General features: G+C 36.8%; 1 pseudogene; it reads left to right on the top strand.

Moving 5' to 3' along the window:
* Positions 1–3,421: 3,421 nt before the first annotated feature.
* Positions 3,422–6,532, top strand: LOC120215644 (annotated as a pseudogene).
* Positions 6,533–21,650: the final 15,118 nt, after the last annotated feature.

The raw sequence follows: 21,650 nt of genomic DNA, 5'->3' as shown, positions 1-21,650 counted from the left end.
CAAAAGAATTTTATGGATTCCTTTTTCTCCCCTTTTTTCTTCTCCACGTGGATATAAAACACCCCTAATGAATATTTAATTCATTTACTTATCAAGTTACTAATATGCCCTTCAATCAGTCCTTCTTTGCTATTCAATCCTACATAAATTAATTCAAATTAATTCCCTGACCTTTTCAATTTTTCAAAATCAGGCGCAAAGTTCTAAAATCTTACACTTTAGTCACTAACCTGGTTTTTGGGATGTTACAACCTCGATATAAAGTCCATGGTTCCAGCAAAACCAAATACCACCAGGAAATCCAATAGGTTCAACTCGAAAGGAATGAACAAAACCCGAGCGACTAATAACCCCATCCATAGTGGAGCTGGGATCCGAGTCTGTAGAAAAACGCAAATATTTGGGCGGTTATATGGTATATATTGACGAGCAACCCAAAGAAAATTCCTGCTACCACAACCCTGCGTATTCCAAACAAAGGTTTTTAAATCCATAAAAAATAAATGATAGATGCCGAGAGGTAGAGATCATTCAACCATGGTTGACTGGCAGGGCCGTGGCTAGGTTTTCGGGGGCCTTGTACAAATTCTTATAAAGGGGCCCTATTTTTTAGATATATTCGATTTCGAGGTAACAATAGTGGCGTTTTTTTGAAAAACACGTCGCAATAGGTCCATCTATAGTGGTGTTTATTGGGAAAACGCCACTATATATATACTTTTTTTGGGCATTGGGGCCTGCACAATAATAGTGGCAGTTTTTTAAAAACCGTCGCAATAGGTCTATCTATAGTGGCATTTATTAGAAAAAGCCACTATATATATATACTTTTTTGGGGCCCCACTTTTTGGGGGCCCTACGCGGTCGCACAGTTCACGCCGCCCCAACCACGCCCCTGTTGATTGGCCATTTGAGTCACCATAACTAATACTTTTCGGGCCTTCAGTAATCATGGTGCTCCGAGGAATAGAGGGATGAGCAACTTGGCTACGATCAGGGGTCCGGGGGAACTTCAAAGTTGGAAGAAGGTGCATGATCAGGTATAGACATGAGCTGTATGGGAAAGGCAGTAGTAGTGAACGGGGTATTTGGTGGGGCATTGGAAATAATAATGACGACCACATGTGAGGGATGGTTGAGAGGGAGGGATTGGGGGGACCATGGGATGAGTTGTCACTATAAGCAATACTTTTGGCATCGAGTGAGAGCTGGTGAGACGTGAAGTTCACGTTACGCTAACCAAGAACAGTAATCGGAGGTTTACGGAGGGAGATAGAGGCTTTGATTTTTTCTCTTAGTTGATCATTACCCCGATTTTGATTTTCCTTGTTTGAGTTTCCAATCAATTTGGTTCTGGTACTAGTGGCCTGTCTCGATGCTCGATGGACTTGGGGTTGAGCAAATTTAGGGTCAGGGAGATGCTTATTCACCGGGGTTTTGACATCAGATGCTTCAACACTAGGATCTGATCTGGTAGCAGCAGTTGATTGTTTCTTTCGGGGTTGCTTTCGTTGTCTATTTTGAACAAGCATCCAGGGGCCATTACCACCATGGGAGGGCGGGTCAGATGGGGTATTCATGTGTGCGAGTTTCGAGGGGTTGGGAAGGTTTGCAGCAACATGATTAAGTTGGAAAAGGTCCTTCGTGTGGCCGTAAATACAACAATTGAAACAAACCACCGAAAAAGATTCGTACTCAAAAAATTGTGTACGTCCATTGATTACCGATCCAATTCGTTTACCTATCGCTTGAATAAGACTACGTTTATACCAAGTGATGGGAAGTCCAAGGAGACAGACCCATGTAGTGATTCGGCTTAGCTGGGTTTGGCCTGGATCAAAATAAATTGTCCAAGGTTCCACGGTTAAGTAATGTCCAAAGATAACCCAGGGGCCATCGATGAGTGTTGTCAAGTAATCAATCCTTGAGGTACACTTGACTAGGAAGTGATCATTCTCGATATCAACCAATTTATAGGGTGTATGGGTCTCCAAAGGGCAAGGTTACGGTTATATAGAGTCGTATAACCGATACAACGTCCAAGGAACTTAACAACTATGGTTTGATCCATGCTTTTTAGGCCAAGGTTGTGGATTCGGGAAGAGAAGTTGATATATGAGACTCCATTGGATTCACCAACGTCAATATCGTCATTTAAGAGATCGACGTCATCATCTTCAAGAGACAAAATCTTCAGTGATCGTGGGAGCACCGTCTCCTATAACCTTGCTTCGGTAAGGTGGAAGAGAGGCCTCTGCAGTGATTTTACAATCCATGGAAGCAGGCTGGGGAGTGGGTCAGGAGAGGAGGATCAGGCAGTGCTTCATCTAGACTCCGCTGCTGTTTGGGAAGTTGATGGTCGGCTGAGGGTTCAGAGGCGATGTTCGTCTAGGTAAATATTTCAAGAAAAAATTAATGAGCAAAAGCTTATAATTTTTTAAAACTGATTTTTATATTTTTTCTTGCTTTCTAAATAATCTTAGTAATATTTTTTTTTACTTTTATTATATGCGGTAGTCTCCATTTAGACATGATTTTTTCAACGAAAAATGCCACAAATATAATAGATAAGACAAAATATGATGTAAGAAAACTGAAAAATTAGGATAAACTACAAATTTAGTATCTTAATTTTACTTTCGTTTAATTTTGGTCATTCTGTTAGCTGTAAAAAAATCATACCTAATGCTACACTTTAGTTTCATATTAGTCACCCATTGTTAAAAAATAATGGTGATACTAACGTGTCATCATAAGGTAATGTCACATTTATTTTTTTTCAAAATACCACATCAACAATTCTATTAATTTTTCAAAGGTGAATGACTAGAAAAAAAAAGAATCAAAACGTAAGGTTAGGTATGATTTTAGAAAAAATAATCATTGAGTAAGCAAAACAGACAAAATTGATAGTTAGGATATTAAACATGTAATTTATCCAAACAATACATTATGCCTTTTATTTTAAAATGATGGACAAACTATACATTTAGTACTTAAACTATTATTTTTATTTCATTTTGTTTCCTACTTTATTTTTTAAAAATATACCTAATGTAAATTAATATAACCGTTGTCGTGATATTTTTTATTTTTTCTCAATGGTGACACGTCAACATCACTATTGAGTTTTTAAAAGCGGAGTACCAAAATAAAACATAAACTAAACGTTAGGCATGATTTTAAAAAAATAAAGTTAAAGTATCAAAACAGAAAAAAGTAATAGTTTATGTACTAAACTGTGAAAGATAAAAGAATATAGGGATTGAATGCTAATTTCCGTCTTTAAAATCTTTTAAAACGCCAAAAGCTGATTCGACACTTACCACGTGTATGTACACTGCTCAACGACCAATTCCACCTTCCTTTGCACACTTGCCGGCAATATATTTTTCTCGGACATTATCGTCGTTTTCCTCCTTCCTCTACCGGCAACATGACATCGTTTCGAGCTTTTTTTCACCGTCGCAGCTCCGTCTCTCTCTTCTATTAGCAACATCTCTTCCTTTCCAATTCGCCCCAACTCAGTTCCTCAATGCCGGTCCTTTCTCTTCCAATCAAATATTTATTTTCCCTCATCACTATTTATGTGGTCGTTTTTCAATTTATATTTTTTCAGTCTGAAATTATAATTTCTTCATGTCGAAAATTTGTATATGTTCTATTTTGCTCTTGAATTTATTGCTTTTTAAAATTTTAGGATAACTTTTTTTTCTAGTATCTTAATGAAATTTGATAGGTTAACTATTTTTTGGGTATTTTGGCTTCTGATATTTTTTGATTGAATTGAAGAACTTCTCTTTGTCTTGAAGAAGATTGAAAACTTTTGCTAACCAGGACAGAGGCGGGATTTTAAGTGAGGCTAAACTTTTAAAATTTTAGGAGGAGAAAATATAAAATTCTAGGCCCAATATATTATTAGATATACGATAATTTGAAATTTTCAGTGGAGACTGTCTTACCCACTCCCCCTCGGTCCATTCCTGTATATAACGTTATTTTGTGTTTCCAATTGTAGGTTGTGCAAGTTTGGTGTGAAATGTAGCTATGCAGAAGCAGTAATCAGTGACGGCTCAAGATCGGATACAATAGATGGTGTTGCTGATATAAAGAACGAAAGGGTATGTCTACACCGGATTAGTCGATAAGCTTTGCTTCTGTCGGGTGTTAATAAGCACACATTTCTTACCAACTTGGTTTTGTTAATAGATTGTAGTGTTAGGAGGAAGTGGTTTTTTTGGTTCTGCAATATGCAAGGCTGCTGTATCCAAGGGCATAGAAGTTACAAGTCTAAGCAGGTCTCAAATATTATCTCAACTGGTTTGATGTTCTTATGTTGCCTTTTCTGTGTGATGAAGAGCTTACGATGATTGTTACATCAGGCCGGGACGTCCTACTTACTCTAGCTCGTGGGTTGATCAGTTTAATTGGTTTCCAGGCATGTTTTATCTTCCCTTATCCTGTGCATAACATTGAATGTTAGGGTCCTGAATTTGCTTTTGGAATCAATAGCTAAAAATATAGCAAAATTGACTTGTTATCTTTTAGAAGTTTGAGAATCAACATTAATAGATTTTTTCCATTCAGTGTTACCTAATTCGTGGTTCGCGGAATGGGTACAAGATCACAATTCGTTAGTTTCACCATTTGCGGTTTGTTGGGGTGGTTATGTTTGGAACTGATTTTGAGATCATGATTCATTGGGTGGGATAATTTGGTGATGACTGATTCATTATATATATAAGAAATGGACTTTTCTCCTTCTATTGCTTAATTGAAAGAAGAGCTGTGCAAAACTGCAACTTAAATTTGTCTTCTTCCCGATGCTAGTACATAGATTGTAGTGCTAGAATTTATATGTTTTTTCTCTGCCCTCATTATCGACTTTGTTTGCTTTTTCTGTGCTGGGTTTTAGATACGCCAATTTAATCGTGCCAGCATGCAGTCCTTAACGAATAGGAACACGAACGAATATGGAATTGGAACGTACGAATTCAAACATGATTCGTGGGGGTGGGGGCGATTTAGGTAACACTGGTTTCATCTTTCCAGTGCAGCAAGAGAGCTACATATCACTTTTGTTGTTGCATAGATTTTGCATTGGCGCTACCTTCAGTTTACCTTTTGAGTAGACCATTGCTGACCAACAGGATCAGATATAGGTTTGGCTTTATGTAAAATCTTTCTTGGTGTTCTATTCATCTTATTCTTAGTTCACTTGTCTATATTTGTATATGAATGAAATCTAACCTTTAGCTTGTTTCACAGGAGATGTTTTCTATGCTAACTGGGATGAAGTACTTGTTGGAGCTACAGCTGTGGTTTCGACTCTTGGAGGTTTTGGCAGCGAGGAGCAAATGAAACGAATTAATGGCGATGCAAATGTTGTGGCTATAAATGCTGCCAAGGATTTTGGTACGGATTGTATGTGATAACTAGATCTTATTAAATCCTTAAGTTCAATTATTGGTTGAGAGTATATCCTCTGTAATGCCTTCTATTTTCCATGCAGGGATTCCGAAATTTATCTTAATCTCAGTCCATGATTACAACCTACCATCGTTTTTACTGTCATCTGGATACTTCACAGGAAAGAGGAAAGCAGAATCAGAAGTACTATCCAAATATCCAAACTTCGGTAATTTTTAATGATTTAACCTTTTCGGTTCCTACAAAGATATGGTATAAGATATCTTAAATGCCTGACTAATTATATAAAACTGTATAGCAAGGTAGAGACTTCTTGTAAGTAATTAACATGTAAGGGTAATCATTTTATGTTAAAAGTCACTTCAGGATGAGCTCGAAAATCTTAAACATCACAACACCCTCTTGATTTGAAGGTACATATGACTTTGAAGGAAAGGGAAATGAGTAGACTAGGCAACTTGGTCCTACAGTATGGCCGTTTCACATCTTAGGAAAGCACTCCATGGTCTGATCTCTAACCTTACGCAGGAGTGGTCAAGTTCAGCCTATATAGGGTCCACCGTCACCTTTAGAGCTTCGACTCTCCCCATCACTATTGAAACTCTGCCAACCTATCTTCAAAACTCTTCATCTTCCTCAAGCCCCTCCAATCCTCCACAAATGACTTTTAACAACAGTGTGAACCGTCTCGAACTTACTAATCCAAACTTTATACGATTCTCTTCCCTTAGAACTTGTCTGCATGAACATCATGTATCTAATGCTATCTGCTGTAATCCTTCTGTAGTGAGTGTCAAACTTACTTTGCCTTTGGATTTCAGGTGTTGTCCTAAGACCAGGATTTATATATGGAAAGAGGAGACTGGATGGTTTTGAGCTTCCACTTGATCTGGTTGGGGAACCACTGGAAAAGATTCTGAGTGCTGTCAAGAACTTTACCAAGCCTTTAAGTTCTCTTCCGGCATCTGATTTGATCTTGGCTCAGCCAGTTAGCGTCGGTGATGTTGCATATGCAGTAATCAATACGGTAAGAAGAACAAATCAAAGAAGCAGCAACAAAAGTGAAAGTCTGAATCAATTGATCTGATCATGAATAATGAGTAAATGCGAAGTTCAACTGTTGTAATGTGGTTAAAAAATTACCTGTGAATAATATCGAAGCAGAGAACATATGTATTATCGAGTTGAGGCCCCATCTTTTACAAAAGACATGCAAATTTTATTAAACTAAAATAAAAATTGAAGTGTCAAATTTTAACATAAGAAATTAACTTTTAACAATAACTAGTGTGAGTCGTTAAGTTGTTTGAATTCGATTCGGTCAAAATTTGGTTAATATTTGACTTAAGTTGATTTGACTTACATTTGAATTCGAGATCATGACGAGTTGAGTCGAGAAAGTTCTAATTTGATTCGATAAGTTCATGAATAGTTCTTTAATTTATTTATAATTTTTAGTAGTTATACTTAAAAGAATATTTCTTTTAAAAAATTACTAATTTATTAATAGATATTTAGAAAGATATTAATTTTTAACTAACCATTACTATTAATATATTAATTTTATAATAAATAACAAGAACGAACTAAATTATTAATTTACTAGATTTTAAATATAGTTAAAAAATAAATATTATGGTGAGCTTTAGAGATACGAGTCCAGTCAAGCAACAAATTTTTAAGTGCATAAGTCGAGCAAAATCTATCGAGCTTAATGAACAACGAATCGAGTCAAGCAATAATTTTTTAACGAATACGAGTCTAACATAAATCAAGTTGCTATTGTAACACCCAAATATTAGGCTAGTAGTTTCGGGTTTGCCTGAGAGGTAAGTGGGCTTTGTGAATTTAATTAATTAAGTTGTTGGGCTTAATTGAGTTGATTTTGGGGCCCAATTAGCCATAAAAAGGGGATTTTTAAATAAAGGGACAAAATACAAAAGACTAAAAGAGCAATTAGACCATTGTGGGATTTTGAAGCTAAAATTTGAGGTTTTATATGTTTTTGAACGTGGGTTTCATTTCCCACTTATCTTATATTCATCTTCTTCCTTCATCTTCTCTAAGTAACAACAGTTCCAAGGTAAGGTCTTGAACCGTTTTTTTAATTCATTTTCATCCTAATTGCCCCTCAACAACATCATTTTTAAATATTCAAGATTTGGATTTTGTCTTTGCAATAAAAAGAGGGTTTTCTTCATCCAAGCCTTAAGGAGGGTGTTTCTATCTAAAGAAGCTTAATTTAGGATTTCTAAAATCAAGGTAGTGTATTTCTAATCCTTTGGAGTGTTAAGTTTTCATAAATCACAAGTATTTGCTAAAATTGGTGTAGTTGAGTATATATTAGGGTTTAAATTTGATTTCACGATTTAAAGACATTTTAGGTGTTATTAATGTGTTTTATGACACCTAGGGACCCTAGGTAACTCCAAAAAACTTCAATGCATGATTTAGAATCAAACTATGGGTTTTAGGATGATTTTCAAGTGTTTCCCGAGCCTAAAATACCCTTTTCATAGTCGAATATTGATACAGGGATGAACAGTATCGATACTGGTTGAATCGAGAAAAAATTAAGGTTTCTAACATGGATTATCAATATTTCCAGAAAGAGTATCGATATTGTCCCTACATTATCGATACTGCGAGTACCAATACTACGAGTATCAACACTGTGAGTATCAATATTGTGAGTACAATACCAATACTCTTCAACACCAAAAGATTCAAAGCACCGCTCATTGTATCTGAATGTCTATAGATTACAATAAAATATACAAGTAAGCTTAGAAAGGGGTTCTAAATTATAAAATGCCCCTAGGTGGCTTAACTTACCAAAATACCCTTAGTGAGTAAGAAACCTTAAAAGCACCCTCAAAGGAGTGCGTTTTGAATATTTATGAACGATGGATTGTTGTGAAGGACATGCTTACAAGCTGTTGGTGTAATATACAAATAATACGATAAAGAAGGTGTGTACCATGAAAAATTACTAAAATGCCCTTTTGTGCCTAAGTGAATAAGTTAATCTATGCTAGTAAGAGTTAAGGATGATCCATAATGGTGGAACTTAGTCCGTACTAGACATAAATGATCGAATATACTTAGAAACACTTATAGGAGCTAGTTAAAAAAGATATAACAATATCAGGCAAAATACGCCAATGTATCTTCGATCGAGGACACATACGAATAGTTGGGACCAACGATCGTTACATGAGACATCCGATAAGCAGTATGATGGATATGTCAGATTCGCTAGTAGCTAAAAATATGAGCTTCGAGAATGTCAGTTAACCCAGGAAGAGTAAACCTTTCTTTTTAGTTCAAGAGGTTCTGATGGGAAGTAAGATAAGTTCGAATAGAGTAGCGCTACTCAGACTTAGCCTGAGCCAATTCTGTCGATAATAAGTAAGCTTTCACATAGCATTCTAGATGAGAGAACGACGTGATAAAAACTAGTTTAACGTTGACTTCACTTTAATGAGTCCAACCATGTTAAGATGTAACCAAGTTACCTTAGTTTCCCAAGTGGGGCATTTTCAGTGCGCGAGGCGCTTTAGAGGCTAACTAGAGCGCGAGACTAGAACACTCACGAGGAGTGGGTTAGCGATGTCAGTATTGTGTGGCCTTTAGGCCTTATATACACATGAGTAATTACATCCATTAAGTTCAGTTGGGTAAGCTCTCGATGCACATACATTATGACTCTTACCCTTAGGTTGTTTTGTATTCAAGGTAGGCTGTGGTGTTGCTTCAAGATGCATGTAAATTCCTCCGACCAAACCACCAGACCTTTCTCATGTCTGTTTGTGTCAGTCATGCATGTGTAGTCCTATCAGTTTAGTATGTCAGATATGTTAATGCTTGGCTTGAAGGCTATGTGATACTGAGCTAATGCTTCAATTTGTATGGGAATTGTACATATGTTATGTGACACTAGGTTCCCCTTAATACTCTACCTGATGGTTATTTGAGGACTAGGAAATCATTAGTATGTTTTCTGGGAATTAATCTGATGCTATGTGACACCGGGGTTCCCTAAGTAACTAGTGTCTAAGAGCTATGTGAGACCATATACTACTCAAGTTTGCATTCAGATAATGCACAGTATGTCAGGTTCACATTTAGATAATGCGTAACAAGTTTAGTTGTTAGGGTTAGAGACCTTTTAGAGGTGTACTCATGGTGAGTCCCTTAGAAGAGGATTAAATGAAGCGTTAAAATCTTACTTCAATGTAGGTAGCACTTGATCTAGGTCATGCATGTACCTACTTCTTAGTACCATGTCTCAGTATGTCTATGTTTATAAAATTCCTATACTGCTCTAGATTAGCGATTATACTACTGGACTTTGTAAGCTCAATGTTTGGATGTTTTCTGTTGATAGGTTAGCAGCTTGGGCAGTTCATGGAGCACCGTAGCAGTAGAACTTCTAGTATGTCTGACAGAGTACTGTACTATAGCTTTAGTGGGAATGTGTATTCATAGAACCTTATTTATGTATTTGAGTTGTAAACTTTAAGGTGTATTATTTTGTTTTAAATAATGTGTCAAGGAGCTTCGGTTTTGTAAAATGTTTTTATATCAGTTACTTATGTTTGCAAATAAAATGAATAAGTTTTGAAAATCAGGTGATATGATCTCGATTATGAGTTTCGAATCATATATATGATCGCCCGATCGTGATTCTAGTAAGAAATTGAATTGCTTGCTTTGAACGGAAGAGGATGGAAGTTATAGTTTGGATGTAATGAAAGTATGGCGAAGGTATGGGTTGGTAATGGTGTGGAATATGAAATATGGATTAAAAGAAAACGGACTGTGACCCTCTAACTATATGGAGTTAGGAACCAACAATATAAATAAATGGAATCAAAATGGAAGTAGATGGAACGTGACCCACTAGCTATAGATGAGCTAGGAACCAAAGCTATAACAAAAGGAAATGGATGAAGAAAACAAGACTATCTTGAAGCCGATAAAGTTCTACAAGAGAACAAGAATGAAAGCAACCTCTCAAAGATGTTTTATATATTCAAATGTGTGTCTACAAATGATCCCAAAGGTGTCTATTTATAGTATTTCTAAGCAGCATATGAAAAGACTCAAAAGATGAAAACATTCTCATCAATTTAGCAATAAAATGCACTTGAATGCTTTGTCTTCTTATCTTCAAGGTTGGCTGAATATTCTAGATCATTTTGGGGATGAATCTAGACAATTTAAAGCTGAATTTGGCCTTAATTTATTCCAAGGGGTGGAAGACTCTTGCTATTCCATGCTGAAAATTGTCTTAACAAGTGAATTAAAGCACCCTTCATCGCATGTTCCCTTGAAGAATATGAACAGCCCGAAGAATATGAACAACCCTTGAATTTAGATGATAACAATCAGATTTGATTGCCTTGAATGGGTGAATTAAGAGTCCTTCAATGGCTTGTCACTTGGTTGAAGTTGAAAAGACTCTCCCTTGGCTCAAACTCATCCAAATCATCCATACATAAAATTCCCGTAACAAAATTCCAGCCTGCACTGTCTTCAATAAATCGATCATATCTCAAGCTCCCGATATCGGATTAAGGTGATTCAAAAGGCGTTGGAAAGATAATAGATAGAGGAATATTTTACAATTGATTTATATAACCAAAAAAATCTGTATATAATCCATAATTGGAAGTCATTCCGACTGACATTCTTGCATATGATGAAACCGTTCAACTTCTCTCATGCATCTAGACACAAAGGTGAACTTTATTCAATATTTAATTTAAAACATGCATGAAAAAATTAAGATTTAATTTAATAAATGAACTAGTTTAATTAATGAACTCCTTCCCTAAATGAACTACATAATTTAAATGCAATGCATGCTTGAATGAATGTTATGCAAACTTCAAATGCTCATGCAAATTCATGCATAAGCAACGTAAAGTGTTCATCCGTTATTATTCCTCCTTCATCACATTCCAATCTTGATGTAAAAATAATCTCCATGGCTGATTAAAATTCCCTATACCTTGCTCGTGTGATGGGGTCACTTGGGTACTTCTCCAAATCGTTGCTATTGGCGATCATATCAGTCCCTCCCTCTTTAAGGCGATTTGTCCCCAAATCGTCACCTATATCATAAGGAGACAAGTCAGGAACATTGAAGGTTGCACTGACATTAAATTCATCTGGAAGATCTAATTGATAGGTGTTGTCATTGATCTTCTTGACTATTTGGAATGGTCCATCTCCCCGAGGTATTAATTTGGACTTTCGTGGAGATAGAAACCTTTGTTTCCTCATGTGCAGCCACACCCAATCTCCCTTGGCTCAAAAGTTATTCGCTTACGACCCTTATTTGCTTGCTGCTCATATTTCTTTGTTCGCTTTTCAATGTTTTCTCTCACTTGTTAATGAAGCTTCTGAATGATGGATCGAAGTAACATGGAAAGTACTCGATTCACCACTTCAGTTTGACCATCCGTTTGAGGGTGGCAAGTGGTGGAGAATAGTAGTTTAGTATCAATCTTACTCTATAGGGATCTCCAAAAGTGTCTTAAGAACTCTATACAAAATAGGGTCTACAAATATACATTTCCTCTGAAGAAGAACTCGAGACGTACTTTGCTGCAGTTTGTATAGATCACAACTACTCAAAGGTTCCTTGACTGCTCCTCTACTAACTTGTGTAGGGAAACAAATTCCAAACACTGAACTAACTAACCCAGTGGCACACTAAGAACTAAGACATGTTAAAAGTGTTCATTAAATCCCCTAGCTAACAGGTAAAATATAATAGTGAGTATACTCATATATTGCACTCTCTACTCCATGGTAGACATCATGGTGCAGCTGAGGGTTCTGCATCTCAGAGCTCACGCACCCCTCTAGTCTACCAAGGATGAGATCCAGAATTTTTACATCAGACACAACACCCTCGACTAACCCACTCCTCGCAAGTGTCGGACCTTGCATGGTAGTTAGTCAGTTTAAAATGCTTCACGCACTACTTAAGGATATCCGAATTGATGCTATACTATGACACCATTATATTTACTAAGGAACTCGGGTGTCCTGGTCATTTCCCTAAGCATCAAAGAAGGCTAGTTTTATGTCACCCTAATTGATTTCGTTTCTACGTGTAATTAAGCATTATTATTTATCTCACTTGTAGTTTTATTTGAAAGTAACTAGAAATTTTGGTAATCCTCGTTTACCTCTTAGTTATTACAACCCAAAACAATGCCCTAGTATCGATATTGGCCTTACAGTATCGATACCGTCTCTTAATTAACGATACCCATCTCAAGGTAACGATACCCTACTGCTAATTCTTCTTGAAATAAAAAGGGTAGTATCAATACTCACATGAGAAGTATCGATACTCGAGCCCTGGTATCGATACTCCCTAGAGTATCTATACCAAATTTGTATTATGGATAACTAGTTTCGATACTAAACATCCCTATCTCGATACCAAATGCCCATTATCGATACTGCTTCAAGAGGTACCGATACTGCTCTCATAAACTCTATGAATTTTATGCCTGATATAAGTATAGTATCAATATTATTCCTCCAATACCGATACTTACCCTCGAAAAAGCCTTTTTTGGGTACTCAAACTCACTTATATTTCTATTTTGAGGTTCCCAATTATTATATTATCTTATGTGATTATAAAGGGTCATAAATAAGGCTTTAAAACATATTAAAAACCTAAACCATGGAATCTACCATGAAAATGCTCAACATGCTTTAAACTTAACTCTTATGCTATCATTAATTTCTAATTACCCACAAAATGTATGAAGAAGTTGTGAATGTGTTACAATGATTTCTTATCTGCTAAGAATGTTCTCAAATCAATTATGAGTCACTATTTCTTTCTCCTTGCCTTGGAGCTTTCTCCTACCTCTTTCACTATACAAAGTAAAATTAAATTACTAACTTAACTAAGGGCTTGGATTAAGTTAAAAGCACTCTATATAGCTTAAAAAATAATATATCCAACATGTAATCCTTGGATTCCCTTAAACCTATATAAAACCCATTTTTTGAAACTAAGCCTAAAACTTGCAATATGGAGCTCAAATTGAAGGTCGAAGGATGAAGATTAATGCTATTACCTTGGTTGAGTCAAACTAAACTTAAATCCTTAAAACTTTCACTTGGGAGAGGAAGAAGAAAAGAGAAATTATGATGAAGAAGAGGTGGAGTGTTTGTTAATAAATGGGGAATGATTCACGTGGAAAAATCTTAAAATAAAGGGGTTTTCAACTCTTAATTTGAAAAAGGGTCAAATTGCACTTTTGGTCTTTCTCCTTTATTTTCCCTTAAAAACTCATCCTACCCCTCTAACATTTGGGCCTAACTTAAGCCCAAATTCAAGATAATTAAGTCCAAACTATTCTAATAGGTCTATTGGGATTGGCTTACGGATCTTGGGTTGACCCAAACTATTGACCTGTGCTTCGAGGCATTACAACTATCCCCTCTTAATAAAAAATTTTTTCCTCAAAATTTTACTTGGATAGAAATGTTACGAATACTAGAGTTGTATGTCTTCCCAAGTGGCTTCCTCGACTCCATGATTCCTCCAAAGAACCTTTACCTAAAGAATTTTCTTGTTCCTTATTTCATTCACGTCCTTAGCTAAAATTTGGATCAACTCCTTTTCGTAGGTCATATCAGGGTTCAACTCGACTTTCTCTAAGGATAGGAGATGCGAAGGGTTGGAGCGATACCTTTAAAGCATAGACACATGGAATATATTATGAATGCGCTCCAACTCATGGAGTAGGGCTAAACGGTAGGCTACTAGTATAATTCTACTAAGCATTTCGTAGCGACCGATGAAATGCGGGGTTAACTTTCCTTTATGTCCAAACTGAAGTATTTTTTCCACAGAGACACCTTAAGGAATACATTTTCACCCACAACAAACTCGATTTCCTTTCGTTTTAAATCCGTAAATGATCTTTGCCTATCTAATGCCTCTTTCAGTATACTCTAAATCATTCTGACATTTTCGTCAATTTATCTAATTAGATTCGATCCTACTATATTCCCTTCACTAAGCTCGATAAAAAAAAAAGAGGATTTCTACACTTGTGGCCATATAGAGCTTTGTACGGGGCAATTTGGATGCTCGAATGATAACTATTATTGTACGTAAACTCCACTAAAGGCAGGTGATCCTCCCAACTATATTTAAGATCCATGATAACACACCTAAGCATGTCCTTAAGAACTTGAATAATGCACTCTAACTGACCGTCTATCTGAGGATGGAAGGCAGTAGTAAAGTGGAGTTTGGTTCCTAGGGAATCATGAAAAGCTTTCCAAAGTTGAAAAATGAACCTAGGGTCTCTTTCAGAGATGATCGAAGTCAGGACACCATGCAAACCACTATCTCATGGATGTAAAGTTGCACTAACCTCTCCAAAGTGAAATCTATCCTAATAGGTAGAAAGTGAGCGAACGTGGCCAACCGATCCACTATCACCCAAACTACACCGTACTTGCGTCTCGTCATTAGTAACCTGGTCACAAAATCCATAGTTACTTTATCTCGCTTCTACTGCGGTATCTGAATTGGCTATAATAATCTCGAGGGAATCTGTTGTTCCTCCTTAACTTGCTAGAACACTGAACATTTTGCAACAAACTCAGACACTTCTCTCTTGATCCCCGACCAAAACTATAACGATCGAAGCTCTTGGTGCATCTTATTACTATCAGGATAAACCGAAAGTGGACTACAATAGGCCTCATGAAGGATGTTGTTAAACTACTGCTTGTCCTCAGGTGCACGTAATCATCCCCTAAAGAACAACACGTCACCATCTCACTACTCGAACCCTAGGGCTCACCTTGGTGGACTTTCTCTACTCGAGCCTTTAAATGACTATTTGAACTTTACAGTCTATTAACCTCCTCACTAACTTGGGTTCTACTATGAGCTCGGCTAACAATTCATTATTATTAGATATACTCACGCTGTACTCAGGCGCGCTAATAAGGCTCTCAACTCTGACATCGACTTTCGGCTCAACGCATTAGCTACAACATTTTCTTTCCCTGGGTGGTAATCAATAATCCAATCATATTCCTTTAACAACTTTACCCATCTACACCGCCTCAAGTTTAACTCCTTTTGGGTAAGCAGATCTTTTAATCTCTTATGGTCGGTGAAGATTTGGTACTTCTCCCCAAATAGATAGTGCCTCTAAATCTTGAGTGCGAAAACTACAACTGAAAGCTATAGATCGTGGGTGGGATAATTCCGCTCATGAGGCTTAAGCTAACGGGATGTATAGGCTACCACTTTTCTATCTTGCATCAACATGCACCCTAGGTTATTTAGCGGAGAATCAATAAACACAGTGAACTCTTTTCCTCAATATGGCTGGATTCAGAATGGGCTTGCTTTAAAAGGGTTTTTAACTATTCAAAGCTACTTTTCTATTTCTCGCCCAATACAAACGACACTCTATTATGAAGTAATTTAGTTATTGGGGCTTCTATCATTGAGAAACCCTTTACAAATTGATAACAATATCCAGTAAAACCAAAGAAATTGTGCACTTCAGTTATGCTCTTTGGCGGTTCCCACTCAAGTACCATGTAAAAATTATGTGGATCCACTCAAACATCATCCGTTGGTACAACATGCGCAAAAAATGAAACCTTTGATAACCAAAACTAGTACTTCCTAAACTTAGCAAATAAATGTCGTTCTCAAAGGGTATGTAGAACTATACGAAGGTATCGATCGTTCTCATCATCTAATTGTGAGTATACTAAAATATCATCATGAAGACCACCACAAACTGATCCAAGTATGGATGAAAACTCGATTCATGAGGTCTATGAATGCAGTTGGGGCATTGGTGAGTCCAAACGATATTACAAGGAACTCATAGTGACCATATTGTGTCTTGAATGTTGTTTTATCTATATTTTCTTCTTTAACCTTTAACTGGTTCTACCTAGATCTCAGATCTATCTTGGAGACGACACATGCTCCCTTGAGATGATTGAAAATATCATCTATTCTTGGAATAGGATAACGATTCTTGATGGTCAACTTGTTTAATTGTCGGTAGTTTATGCACAACCTCATCGATCCTATATTCTTTTTAATATACATATATGGCATTCCCCAAGGAGAAATACTTGGTCAGACGAAACCCTTCTCCAGAACTCTTGGATTTGAGCCTTCAACTCTTTTATTTTCATCGGTGCCACGCGGTTGTGAGCAATGGACACCGGAGCGGACCTTGACATGACTTCTATACCAAACTCTAACTCTCGGTTCAACGATAATCCTGGAAACTCCTCCAGAAATGCGTCTGAGAAGTCTCTGACAGTTTGAATGTCCTCTAACCTTAGAACTGCAACTCTGGTATCGACTATGTGAGCCAAGAAGGCTTCACAACCTTGTTCCAACATCCTTTGTGCCTTAAGGGCCGATACAACCCTTGAACACTTTGGCTTCTCACCAAACATCACGATCCTAGTCCCATCCTCTTTCTTGAGTTTAAGCCATCAAAGTTTACACCTCAAGCTTGTATCATGGTCTAACAACCAGACCATACCCAAAATCAAATCGAACTCTCTGAAATGCAACTCCATAAAATTAGTAGGAAATGTCTCACCTTGAATTTCGATTGAACATCTACGATGGACCTTGTCCACCACAATATCTATTCCTAAAGGGCTAGACACTCAAACCCTTATCTCAAGATTCTTAGCTGGAATAATTCTCTCTTGAACTAAGTTTTTAACAGATATAGGAGTGGTGGATCCTGAGTCGACTGGAGTAGTAAATGTAATGGAAAATACGATAAAATTATATGAGATCACATCGCTGGCATCAGAATCGTCCTGAGCTCAAATAACATACTAATAGGAGGCCAGTCTAGGCTCAACACTAGTCTTAGATTGAGCTGAATCTCTAGCAACCTGACCGGATACTAAACTACCACCCCTTTGAGGCCCTCTACCCCTCTAAACTGATGAAGCTGACTTCTGAGTCGATGTGTGAGTCACATCTCATACCTTCGAACAATTCCTGATAAAGTGATATAGGGAATGTCAATAATAACAATCCCTAGACCCTTATTAGCAGACTCCCATATACCTTTTGCCATAGGTGGAACAACTAGGCTAAGACTTTTCCCTCTTCAAACCTCTAAAAATTTTCACTGAAGTGGTTGCCAAGATCTCTTGTGCTGATCCGGTCTACCTCCACCTCTGCTCGTACTATACGAAGATCTGTTAGACTAGCCTATTGGGGCCCTCTAGGACCCTTGAGAATCCTGGTTCTCTTGGAAGAGTGGGAAAGTCTCGGTGACCCTCATCTAGTCTAACCAGAAGTAGCCTCTGCAGCTCTCCTCACTAAAATCTCTTAACAACTTTCACCTGAAAGACTAACTTGGAGAACACTCTCGGTGGATCAGCGACCAGATGGGTTAGAATGTCTAGACGGAGGCCTTCCCTGAACCTCCTGCTATGATGGGACTCTGAACATATTAAATATGGTGTGTACTATCTCATACAGAGGAACTGTACCTCATATTCAAATACCGATTAGTCCCCCTAGGTCCACTGAGTAAATTGATCCTTTAATGTATTCATATGAGCCTCCCCTATGTACTTTTGACGAATATCTTCTATTAAACGATCATAGGTAGGTCCCTTTGGCTCCAAAGACATCTCAATCATCTCCCATCAGTCTATAGCATCACCCTTCATCAGGGAGGCATACACCATCATACCCTCAGGGGTGCGGTGTAGCTGTCTAAATGATACAGTTCAACCTAGCCTCACTTGGGTGGATGATGAAGTCAAGGTTGTACCTTTGATTGTTTCGATCTAGGAAAGCAACAAGGATCCTGCACAAACAAGAAAGCTAAAAAAATAGTTAAATGGAAGTAATGAAATGGAAAGATAAATATGGCAGCGGAAAATATATATAAGTTGGTGATATGTTTAAAAGAAATGATGAAGTATGGTAATGGAAGTAGAATGAAGGTGATGGAGATGAATATGAAAAGTAGTATCTCAAAGAAGACTCAAAGAAGAACCAATGTTAAAGAACAAAGACCCAGACTTTATATTACTTTTTTAAGGGATGGTAAACAAAGACTTTGACCCACTATCTATAAAGAGATAGGAACCAGAAGTATCAGGGTGACATAGATAGGGGTGACACCATAAGCATAAGCTTGATAAGTCGATAAAGTTCACTTAATAACTAAAGAGAGAAACTCTCACAAATATTTGATTAAACAAAGTGAATTGCCTCTTACAAATGAAATGGAAAGCTATTTATAGGCCTAAGAGATGTCTAGGATGCACATACAAGAGTTAATGATTGAACATTCATGGATAAATGTTCATCCTTAAGTAGATACAATGTACGTCCCCTATGCAAGTTCATGGACTAATAAAATAAATGAATGTTCATCCATTTAAGTGAATACATCTTCATAGCCGAATTCATCCTCTCTTGATGTGAACACGTTGGTTCATTTTCCTTGCATGAATTTGGAGGAATGTTTCATTGTATGTTCGGCCCCCTTTCGAATGCATTCACCAAGTGTGAACGTGACTCATAGGCTCCCTTCATGCACTTGGATTTGGTGAATGAGTTTCAAAATAATGCATCCATCTCCCTTGAATGTGAAAAAGTCATTGTATGATTGTACACGCCATAAATGGATTCATGAAGGTGGAAATGCATCAAGTGTGAACATGGCTCTTCATTTGGTTGTAAATCGTGTACTTATTTCCAGCCTGCACTATCTTAATTAATCTGGGAATATATTGAGCTCCCAATATCGGATTGATACGATTCAAAGTGCGTTGGAAATATAAGAGATAGGGGAGTAAATGTTAAGTAGACTTCATCACCCAAAGATGCTTGGAACATGTTCAAAAAATGGCGATCTCTATGAGTGACGTGAATCTGTCCATTGGATTGCCTTGAATGTACCTTGTACTAAATACAAAATGTATATAAGTTACAATGCTCAAGTTCATGAATAAATAATAAGTAGCAATCTAATGTAACACATGATTCCATGGCTAATATAATAATGCAATTTATATGATAACATAAGTAAGGAATGTGTAACATATGCATGAAACAAACTAATTAAAGATGTGACATGCATGAATTTCATATAGAATGAAAACAGAGGACAATATATGAATATTCAAGCATAGTTTAGAATATAAAAGCATGTTTATAACAAATATAAAGCATAAATGAGTAAATAAGTAATAAAATATGGAAGAACTCCCTTAGAATCATCTTGGAAGAACTTCAAAGTTGAGAGCATGTTTTGTTTGAACTTGGTGGTTGGTAGGATCACATCACTAAAGTTCTCTCTGAGCCACTAATCAGTCGCTACAGGGTTTTCATCTCATGTGCCAAAAATATCTTTGGTTTGGTACCTAATGAGTCTCTCAACTATGGAGTTATGCGGTGCTATGTCAGGTGGCAATGGAAGAACTGGATGGGTAGGTAAGGCAGCAGGTGTCCTAGGTAAAACTGTAGCTATACGCCTAAGGGTCACTATCAGATCACTAAATAAGGTCTCTTCCTCAACCCTGAATCCCTAGACTCATCAAAATCTATCTCTGGGATGAAATCATCACCCAAATCTCCTGCAAGGGAAGCCCTACTCTCGTGCCTACCCTCCGGACTCTAGTCTGGGCTCTCATTCATATCTTAACTCTAAAATTAAAATAATACGAGGAGTTACTTTCACTATTTCAATAGCAGAAGTATTTTGAGCATCCCTAAAGGCATGTATAATCATAAACTTTTAATGACTCTAACCCACAGGTCCTATGAATATTTAAACTTAACGCTATGATACCACTAAATGTAACACTTTAAACTAGTATGACACATAATCGACCGATCAAAATGCCACACAAAGCCACATAAGTGACTAACCAAAATTTTCTCTAATTTCTTAATTGAATTTGTTTTCTTGAAAACACTCAAAATAAAATAAACTAACAATATTTATATAAAATAGTATAAATTAGGAGCTCCCAAAAATAATAGTTCAAAATATACATACCATCGTTTAAAATAAGTTACGACTAAAATATACAAAAATAGGATCTATAAATATACATACCCTCTAAAGAATAACTCAAGACACACTCTGCTGCACTTAGTATGAATCTCAATAACTCAAAGGTTTCTCGACTACTCTTTTACTAACATACATAAGAAAACAAATTCCTAACGCCGAGCTAACTAGCCTAGTTCTACACTAACAACTAAGTTATATTAAAAGTGTTCATTTAATGCCCAAGCTAAATGATAAAATATAGTATACTCGTATACTGCACTCTCTACTCCATGGTAGACATCATGGTGCGTCTAAGGGTTTTGCATCTCATATCTCATGTACCTATCTATTCTACCGAGGATGAGGCTCGAAATCTCTATGTTAGACATAAAAACCTTGATTAACCCCCTTGTGAGTGTCAGAACTTGCACTCTAGTTATTCAATTTAAAGTGCCTAATTTCTTAAGGATATCCTGACTGATTCTATACTTCAACACCATTATATTTACTAAGGTATCGATACCCTAATGCTAATTCTTCTTGAAATAAAAAGGTAGTATCGATACTCACATAGGAAGTATCGATACTCAAGCTTTGTATCGATACCCCTAGAGTAATGATACCAAATTTGTATTCTGAAAAAATGGTTTTGATACCAAGCATCTCAGTCTCGATACCAAACCCCTAGTATCGATACTACTTCAAGTGGTATCGATACCGCCCTCATAAACTCTATGAATTTTATGATGATATAAGAACAATATCAGTTCCTCTAGTACCAATAGTCATCCTTGAAAAAGCCTTATTTGGGTACTCAAGCTCACTTATATTTCCATTTTGAGGTTTCTAGTTATAATTAGTGTCTTATGTGAGTATAAAGGGTTATAAATAAGGCTTTAAAACATATTTAAAACCTAAAACATGAAATCTACCATGAAAATGCTCAACATTCTTTAAACTTAACTATTGTGCCATCTTTAATTTCAAATGTCCCACAAAAGGTATGAAGAAGTTGTGAATGTGTTACCTTGGTTTCTTAGCTGCTAAGAAGGTCTTGAAATCAACTTTGAGTAACCTTTTCTTTCCCCATTGCATTGAATCTTTCTCCCACATCATTAACTAAAC

This window comes from Hibiscus syriacus, unplaced genomic scaffold (assembly GCF_006381635.1).
Source record: "Hibiscus syriacus cultivar Baekdansim isolate YM2019G1 unplaced genomic scaffold, ASM638163v2 tig00110151_pilon, whole genome shotgun sequence".
NCBI classification, from domain to species: Eukaryota; Viridiplantae; Streptophyta; class Magnoliopsida; order Malvales; family Malvaceae; genus Hibiscus; species Hibiscus syriacus.
The sequence above is the reverse complement of the archived record's forward strand: the minus strand, read 5'-3'. Positions and strand labels throughout refer to the sequence as shown.